This window comes from Pteropus alecto, unplaced genomic scaffold (assembly GCF_000325575.1).
Source record: "Pteropus alecto unplaced genomic scaffold, ASM32557v1 scaffold17, whole genome shotgun sequence".
Classification (NCBI taxonomy): domain Eukaryota; kingdom Metazoa; phylum Chordata; class Mammalia; order Chiroptera; family Pteropodidae; genus Pteropus; species Pteropus alecto.
The window spans coordinates 294,066-302,191 of NW_006440645.1; the positions used below are offsets into that span (position 1 = coordinate 294,066).

The 8,126-nt window shown below is 56.4% G+C and overlaps 1 pseudogene; it reads left to right on the forward strand.

Annotated features, from left to right (window-relative positions):
- Positions 1-6,883: 6,883 nt before the first annotated feature.
- On the forward strand, positions 6,884-7,269 carry LOC112484608 (annotated as a pseudogene).
- The last annotated feature ends 857 nt before the right edge of the window (positions 7,270-8,126 follow it).

Genomic DNA, 8,126 nt, shown 5'->3' on the forward strand with positions numbered 1-8,126 from the left:
TGGTGTGTGTCTGTTTGGAGTGTGTGTGTGTGGGTGTGTCTGTGTGTAGATGTGTATTTGTGTGTGGTGCGTGTGTGCGGGGTGTCATGGGTGTGAGCCAGTAGCCGGAGTCCCCGCGCGGCCACGTCAAGCCCTTGCAGGGAGGGTTCGGGCCTCACCGTGGACGTGGTTGCCCATGACGGCTGTGCAGGTGGAGGGGGACAGGATCTTCCTAAGGCCAGGTAGACTCAAGCTGGGTAAAGTCCCCAGGCGGAAGGCCAAGCGGCCCAGTGTTCCTGCGCAGCAGCCCTGAGCGGCTCCGGGGTCTGGGTCCTCGGGGTCTGGGTCCTCGGGGTCTGGGTCCTTGGGGGTCTGGGATCTCGGCCCTCGCCTCTGTCTGTGACCTGCGGGGCAGCCAGGCGGGCCACAGCCCCGGTGCTGCCCCTGGCGGCCTGGAGAGTGTGCGGTCACAGGCGTGCCCCGCGCCGCGTGCCACCCCGGCTGGGACGGAGCGTGACAGTGCCACAGCCGGCGGTGGCTGACGCCGGCAAGTCGCTGGCTTCGTTCGCCGCGGGTGCTGTTCGCACGATCCCTCTCGTCCTGCGTCTTGAACTGTCCACAGAGACGCGCTTGCCGTGGCTCTGAGGGCTGGAGCTCGAGCCCCGCGGACGGAGGGACGCGCTGCAGGGCGCGAGTGGGTGGCGCCGGCCTCAGCCTCGCTCGTGCAGGACCCGGCGCCCGGCCGCGATGTCGCTCTCTGAGCCTGGCACTTCCCCGTGGACGCTGGGTGCGGTGGCGCCCGCAGAGTGGCTTAGCGGGCACGGAGTGTCGCGGTTAACGGGAATCCGCTCTCTGGGGCGTTTCCGTCCGTTCCTGTTTTCCGCGTTGTCTGTACTCTTTCCTTAGACTGAGACCCTAGAAGAATTTCTGGGTCCGACTGCGTGAGCCCTGTGTTTTACTGCGGTGCTAACTCGTCCTCTCCAGGCAAGGCCAAGTTCAGGTCGCAGGAGCTGGCCCCGTTCAACAATGCGAGCCGCTGTTAGGGGTTTTCTCTCCATTTTATTTCGGCCAGTCTCAGCGTCAAAACACATTTCAGTGGATTAACATGTGTTTCTTCATTTGTCATTAGGTTAAACACATCTTTTATTTTTAATTTTTGGAAGTTTGTTTATTTATTTAATTTTAAATTTCTCCTCTAAGAATAAGGCGAGTGTTTTATTTGAGAAACACATCTGGGACCGAATCTCCTTATTTGTGCGCTGCTGCTCTATCTCTGTCTGCTGGCCCTTTGGTCTCTTCCTGGTTGACTTGTGAGGCGTGTGTGTGTCACACGCGATGATGTCCTTTCTCCCAATTGGGCTGCATCCTCGGATTCCATTTATTATATTTTTCTTTAGTCATAATTAGGTAATCAAATGTATCAGTTTCTTTCTTCGTTGTTTACTTTTCCCCTAATTCTTAAAAATGACATCGCGCAGGTTAGAACACACGTGCATCGAATGTAAATTTATACATTAAAGCGGTGTTAAGCCTGTTCTCTCAGCCACCCCGCTTCAGCTTTGTAAAGGGATCTATTGAATTTTCAGTTACACCGAGGCCAAGATATTGGAAGGTCTTAGATAACACGTATTTGGGATGACAAGCAAGTTAGCATGGATGGCCAGCTTTTGTTGATCATTAAAATGTACAAGAATTAAGAAAATTGAAAAATTATATTAATCTTAAGAGTAATTTAAAAAATATATTTAAAAAGCACATTATTGTGTTTAACTTCAGTTCAAAGTTTTTTAGCTCTTACGTGTGATGCAGATAAGAGTCCAAATAAAATGTTTTTACTTTTTAAAATGATTTTTTCCCAGTTACAGTTGGCAAAATAAAATGTTTTCGAATTGTGGAGGAGGCGGTTAGCTTGCGGCAGAAAACACCTGTGACACCCTACTGCTCCCCGCCCCCCGCCCCCAAAGCAGTTTTCTGCATAGATTAGGCAGTTTTTTTATGTGTTGGAAAGAAGCAACGATGTGCTCTTGAGCCTGACTGTTACATAAAATTTAGTTTTATCTGAAGATGTGTAAAAATTGGACAGATGCTTGGTACATATTTACCTAAGGGAGTTTATTCATTTTTATAACTTTAAATAGGTTTAAACGATGTATTAATTCAAATGTTAACCATGTACAACAGGGAGAGCCTGACGAAGCTTATTGAAGTGATTCCTATTATTTGATGACAAAAAAGACATGGTTTTATTTTTCTGCAAAAATTTCAAGTGTCTGATTTTGAGCTGCAATGAGGTCTATAACTGTATCCACATATTTATAAAACCGCTAAAGCGAATTTCAATACGTAACCCATTATTTCAGGGACTGAGCACAGTTAATGGTGCCAGCCGCGTGGCAGCAGCCCTGCCTTGACATCCCCAAGAAGCAGGCAGCAGCTGCACCCAGGCTGTTTTCAGGCTGAGGCATCCTGAGGAGGGGCAACAGCCCGAGGTGAAACATTTTCCGCCCAGAGCTCTGTGGGGATTTTCAACGTGAGAAATTCTTCTGTGTCTTTGAAACCAGGAAAATCAAAGAGGTTCTTCTAATCTGGCTTACACCCAGGCCGGTGAGTGGCGGTAGCTGGGGACAAACACTGTAGCACCAAAAGGAAATGATAATTAGAAACCAACCCTTAATCCGTAGACCACAGGCTGGGCTCCCAAAGCCTTGTCACTGGACTTTAAATGTAAAAATCACAGTCCCTTGTGCAAAATGGCAAAAACAAGAGCATTTGCATGTGAAATGGGGGTGTGCAGGCACCCTGGGTGCGGAGGGCCTTTTGTTGGGGAGATGAGGTGGGGGTGGGGTGGAGAGAAGCTTTCCGAGAAAGCACCGAATTCAAGACTGGATTGATCTCTCAAATTGGAAGTTAGATTTAAAGTGCTGACGGATGAGCGAATCGACCTTGCTCTGAAGTGCTTTATTTTAATGGTGCTTCTCTAATTTCCGGTTTTCCTTATCCAGAAGAGGAAGAGAAGGCAGGAGCGTGGGGAGAGTGACAGACGGAAGTGACGGTGGGCTCCAGCCCCGCAGGGTCCCAGGATTGGGGGGAGAGACGTCCTCGTGAGACAGGAAGTGGATGTTGATAAGGATTTCTGAATGCAGATAACTGCTGAGCGGTCCTAGCACACTGGGCCAGCGGTCTCTGTTGTGGCGACGTCCCAGAGATGCCATCAGACATGCATTTACCAATCTGCTTCCATTGACGGAAGGTTTGGCTGTCATCCTAGTGTATAATGGATTCTGCATTAGCTGCTGAGATGCAGTGAATGCCGTCCTCACACTCACATCCTTTGGTAGGGTGTCGTCCAAGTGATTCAGTATCTCCGGTACATTAGGAAGACAGGGAGATTAATACTGTATGACATGGGACACCTAAGGCCCTTCCGGAAGGTGGCCCGTTCCTGAGTGCACACCAGTTTGTGTGGGACACCTGGGGCAGAAGCCGGTTTTGGTTGGGAGCTGACCACCACACAGCATGCCTGATTACGGGAATGTCCCCCACACAATAACGTTAGGTGACAAGCGAGAGCGGGCCGAGCAGAGTGGGCGCACGGGCTCAGGGCTGCAGCCCCCGGGCGCGGCATGGTGGACCTGACTCAGACACGCTGGACCGGCTGCTGTGGGAACACAGACACGGCCCCCGTGAATCTGAGGGACCACGTGCCTCTCAGGGACGTGAGTGACCGGCGTCCCGGACCCTGCAGAGGCTGAGTTCACAGGGACAACTCTTTCCTTAAATCTTGTCTCCTGGTTGCTTCATCCCTGTCCAGTGGTAACTGGGTAACCAGCCAGGGCGTGCTGGTCTCACTCAGGCAACCGTCCTGCCAGACCTCGCCCCTTCCCTGGAACTCTGGTTGCTGTCGGGCCTGCAGCCCCTCTCAGGCTCCGTCCTGGGTTCTGCCAAGGACAAATCCAGGGTCCCCCTGTGTGTGCGTGTGGCCCTCTGCAGCAGGGCGGCTGGAAAGGAATCCCGCGGAGAGCATTTTGAAACGCTTTGTGAACGCTTAGGGTTACTGGCGGCAGGAACGACAGGTGACCAGCTTAGTAAACAGCAATGACAAGTGGAGATGGTTCTTTAGAATAAAGGCCTCACCTGCAGTCATTCCTTACGGCCCCTGCACATTTCGGCAGTTACCGCCAGCCGTAAGGTCTCCAGTGATGTCGCTGGTAACGTGTGTGAAGTTTCTGGTGGGAAAAACTGTCTTGGGCGACTTTGCATTTATGTATGAAAGTAGGTCCATGTATATGTTAATGGCAAGCACTTGTTTATGGGCCAGAATAAACTCTGGAATTTGGGAGAAAACGTTCCATTTAGAAAGTGTACGGCAAAGCCCGGGTTGTTTACTGTGGAATTTCCTGAGTCGGCTGTCCCTGCCCTGCGGAGCCTGGGCGCTGGGTCACCCGCTGCTGAGCAGAGCCCCTGGGGTGAAGCTGTCCCAGCCCTGTCCTGGTGTCAGTGGTGTTGCTGGCAGCGCTGGGTGATGAGGAAGCAAGTTTTTGACGCTGGGACTTATCCTGGAACGTAAAAGGGGTTTGTTTCAGGATGCTTCACTGTAGGCACCTTCTAACACATTATTTTCTTCCTTCCGTAATTTCTGACTTAAAACTTAACAAAGATGTCCCAGAGCCAGCTTTGAGATGACCCCGGGGATCGGGAGTGAGGAAAATCCAGACAGATCGGGGTAAATGGGCGCCTGCTGGCTGCCATGCCGCGGAGCTGGGCGCCGGGGGCTGGGTGTTTTCTGTGAGAACTTTCCGTCAAAGGAAGCAGAGACCGAGGGGCGAGTCTGGCTAAGGGGGCGTCAGTGGTGAGGAAAACCCCCGGCCAGTGTTTGTGACTGACAGAGAGAAGCCTGTTCTTGAGACAGAGGCTCCCCGAGGGGGGAGTGTCCTTTAGGAGAGTCACCTGGGACCCCCGTCCATCACGGCTCCAGACAAGAGTCAACGCACTCACTCCCTTCGCCAGACGGCTGTTCATCGCCGTGCGTGTGCGCGCACATGCGCGTGTCTGTGACCTTGGCCATTTCTCCAGACCCCAACTGCGGGCGGCCTACTGCGCCCTTCGGGTCCCAGCAGACGCACCGGGAGACGCCAGGCTTTGAGTCCAGGGGCCACAGTGAGGCCGAGCGGGACCAGGCTGTGGGAAGGTCACCGAGAACAGCCCTGGTGATAAAAGTCGGCAGTGGAAGGAGCTGGTCGGCCAGGGCCGTTGCTCAGGGGAGCGGGAGGGCAGAAGGCCGCGTGTCCCCAGGGCTGGGCCTGGGACGGAGGAGGCACCCACTGCCCGGGTCTCCCGGCCCGGAGGCGAGTCCCCGCGTCCCCATGAGCGGGCGCGCACCGCGCAGCGCGCACGTCAGCAGGGGGGACGAGTCGGCGTCCCGTGAGGACACGGGCCAGGCAGCGTCCAGACAGTGGCCGCTGTAGAACGCGGTGGCACGTGGGTAAAGGGCCGCTTTTCCTGCTGCAATTTCTGTCACCTACGAAGTTGTTCCCGGGAGTGGCATTGCCACGTGTACAAGAAGTCCCGGCCTCAGTGGTCGTCCGCTGTGGTGTTAAGTCCCGGGAACAGCGGAAGAGCCGCAGCCCGCGCACCTGCTGTTCAGTCTCTCCGCGACCACGGGCGGGAGGCCGCGCTGCACCCTGAGCCCCGCACGAGGGCCAACCCCGCAGGGGGGCGCGTGGCCCTGTCCCCTCTCCGTGCGCGGTCTGCTCCCTCCGCTAGAGCGCGGTGACCCGTCTCATTGACTCCGCCGCCCGCCTGTCCCCCCAAACGCCCCCCCCAGCCGTGGCCCTCCACAGCCATCGTAGGGACCTGAGCCACAGCCCTGCACCGCGCCCCAGCATTGTCTGCCCACAGCTACAGAGGCCTTTGAGCTTCAGTGAAGTCAGCGAAAGTCAGAATCACCAAACTGGCAGCCCGACCTGGCCAGCTGACACAAGCAGGTGTCCCTCAGTCCTTCAGCGGGTCGTGGCCCAGCGCTGCCATCCAGGTGTTAAAGGCCAGGTGTTTCTCCCTGTCCCCAGGTTGCCTGATGCTGTGGTCCTGTGAGGTGCTGCATTTCTGGGGGTGGAGTGGGGGGACAGGTCGGTTAATTTGAGGACCCAGAGGCCACTCGGTGTGGCAGGGAGAGCTCGGGGCTGGAGCCGAGAGCTAGGCTGAGGGGCCGGATGGCACACCTGGCGGCAGGGGGCGTCTCCCTTCCTCGTTCCAGTCCTGTGGGAACCGTCATCTGTTATTCACCGGCACTCGACAAAGAAGTTCCAAGGGTCACAGGGTCTTTTCTTCCACTGGGCAGGCCAGCTTGAGCACAGGGACTCGAGGCGCCCGTGTCCTCCGCCGGGTGCCTCAGTTCACCCCGGGTAATAATGCAGCTTTGTCTGCACTGAGGCTGCCGCCGGGGCCAGCTGGGTTCTGCCGCAAAGCGGAGCGCTTGGCCCTGGCGACCTCTGAAGGCCTTGCCAGCTCCAGGCCTCCGGGCGGGTCTGCAGGCCTGTGAATCGAAGGCCGAGTGGCAGACAACGCCGGCCGAGCTGGGCCCATGCTGTTTTGTTCTTTGTGTGTTTTTCTGGCTGCATTATGTTAAAAATGTTCAGTTAGCTTCCAGTGCTTAAAAGGCCTCCTATAAAAGTGGATTTCTAGCTTCTCTCAAAAAAGGCATGGCACACCAAGCTGGCTGTCCTTGACACCACCGCCCGGTGGCAGTCTGTGTGGCCGCCGCCTACAGACACGGCATTGCCCAGTTCGCCAGCTCCTGTCTCCACCCGTGTGTCTGCCCTTCGTGTCATCTCTCGTTATTTTTGTGGCACTCTTTAAAAGTCAGTTTAAAAATACTCAGTGGAGCTCCTTCGTCTCTGCCGTGGACATGCCACACAGGCCGAGGAAGACCCGAAAACTTCGGGGCCGCGTGAGCCATGGCCACGGCCCCCATCACCACAGAATCCACTCCAGCAAATGTCACCCAGGTTACTCGGCAAAAGTTGGTATGAGGCATTGGCACTTAAAGAGGAGCAGAGCTGCCCAGCTGTTAACCTTGATAAGCTGTGGACCTTGGTCAGTGAGCAGACACGGGTAAATGCTGCCAATGAGACAGGAGCTGCTCAGATCATTGACGTGGCGTGATCCGGCTACCGCAGAGCCCTGGGGGAGGGGGAAGGGGAGGCTCCCGCGCAGCCTGTCATCGTGAAGGCCGCATCCTCCAGCCGAAGAGCTGAGAAGATTAAGGCTGCAGGGGGGCCTGTGTCCTGGTAGCTTGAAACCACGTGGAGGGACGTTCATTAAATGCTCACAAGTGTTAAAAAAAATACTGAGTGGAAAAGAATAAAATCGCAAGTTAGCTTCTCTAAGTATTCGACAGAGTAAGTGACCTGTCCTCTTCGTTTTTAGTTTTCCCAAGTTGAACTGGGCAGCAGCTTGGACGCCGGGCGCTTTTCGCGGTTGGCCTCGGGCTTCTGCTGCCCCCCGGTGGCAGGTGGCGGGAGAGCCGCACGTCCTTGGTGTGGGAAACGCCCGCGAGCCTGGCAGGGCAGCTCTACGTGACGTCCGCGTTCCGTCCGCGTTCCATCCGCGTTCCGGTCCGCGTTCCATCGGGACACACCTGACCTGGCGGCTGGCGGGAGGTGGGCCTCTGGACGGTGTGAAGCTGCCACGCGCGCAAACACTGCCAGGCGCTTGCCGAGTGGCCGAGTGTCCGTGTCGTCCCAAGAGGCTCGTGGCCGAGTGCGTGGCCGTGCTCTCTGGGGACCTGAGCGGCTGGGTCGGGGCACACGGGCGGAGTGGCACGCACACGGCTCCTGCCACGCGCACTTCGGGCCGCTAGGGGCCGTTTCCCGGGGAGGGCCGCGTGCGCAGTGCCGCCCTGGTCCTGAAAGCGGATGCAGCAGGCAACGTGCAGGCTGACTGTGCGCGCTCCCTTCCGAAAACGCCAGGCAGATGGTCCCCTTGGACACCCTACAAGACCTGGCCCTCGTCAGGGTCCCGCTCTGACCCGCAGTGACAGCGGAGGCTGGCGCCCGCGGTACTCAAAGTACCCGGTCCTGCGTCAGCGGGCAGTGCCCGGCCCCCGCCCAGGCCGTGCGCCCCTGTCAGGGTTAGGACTGGCCTCCGTG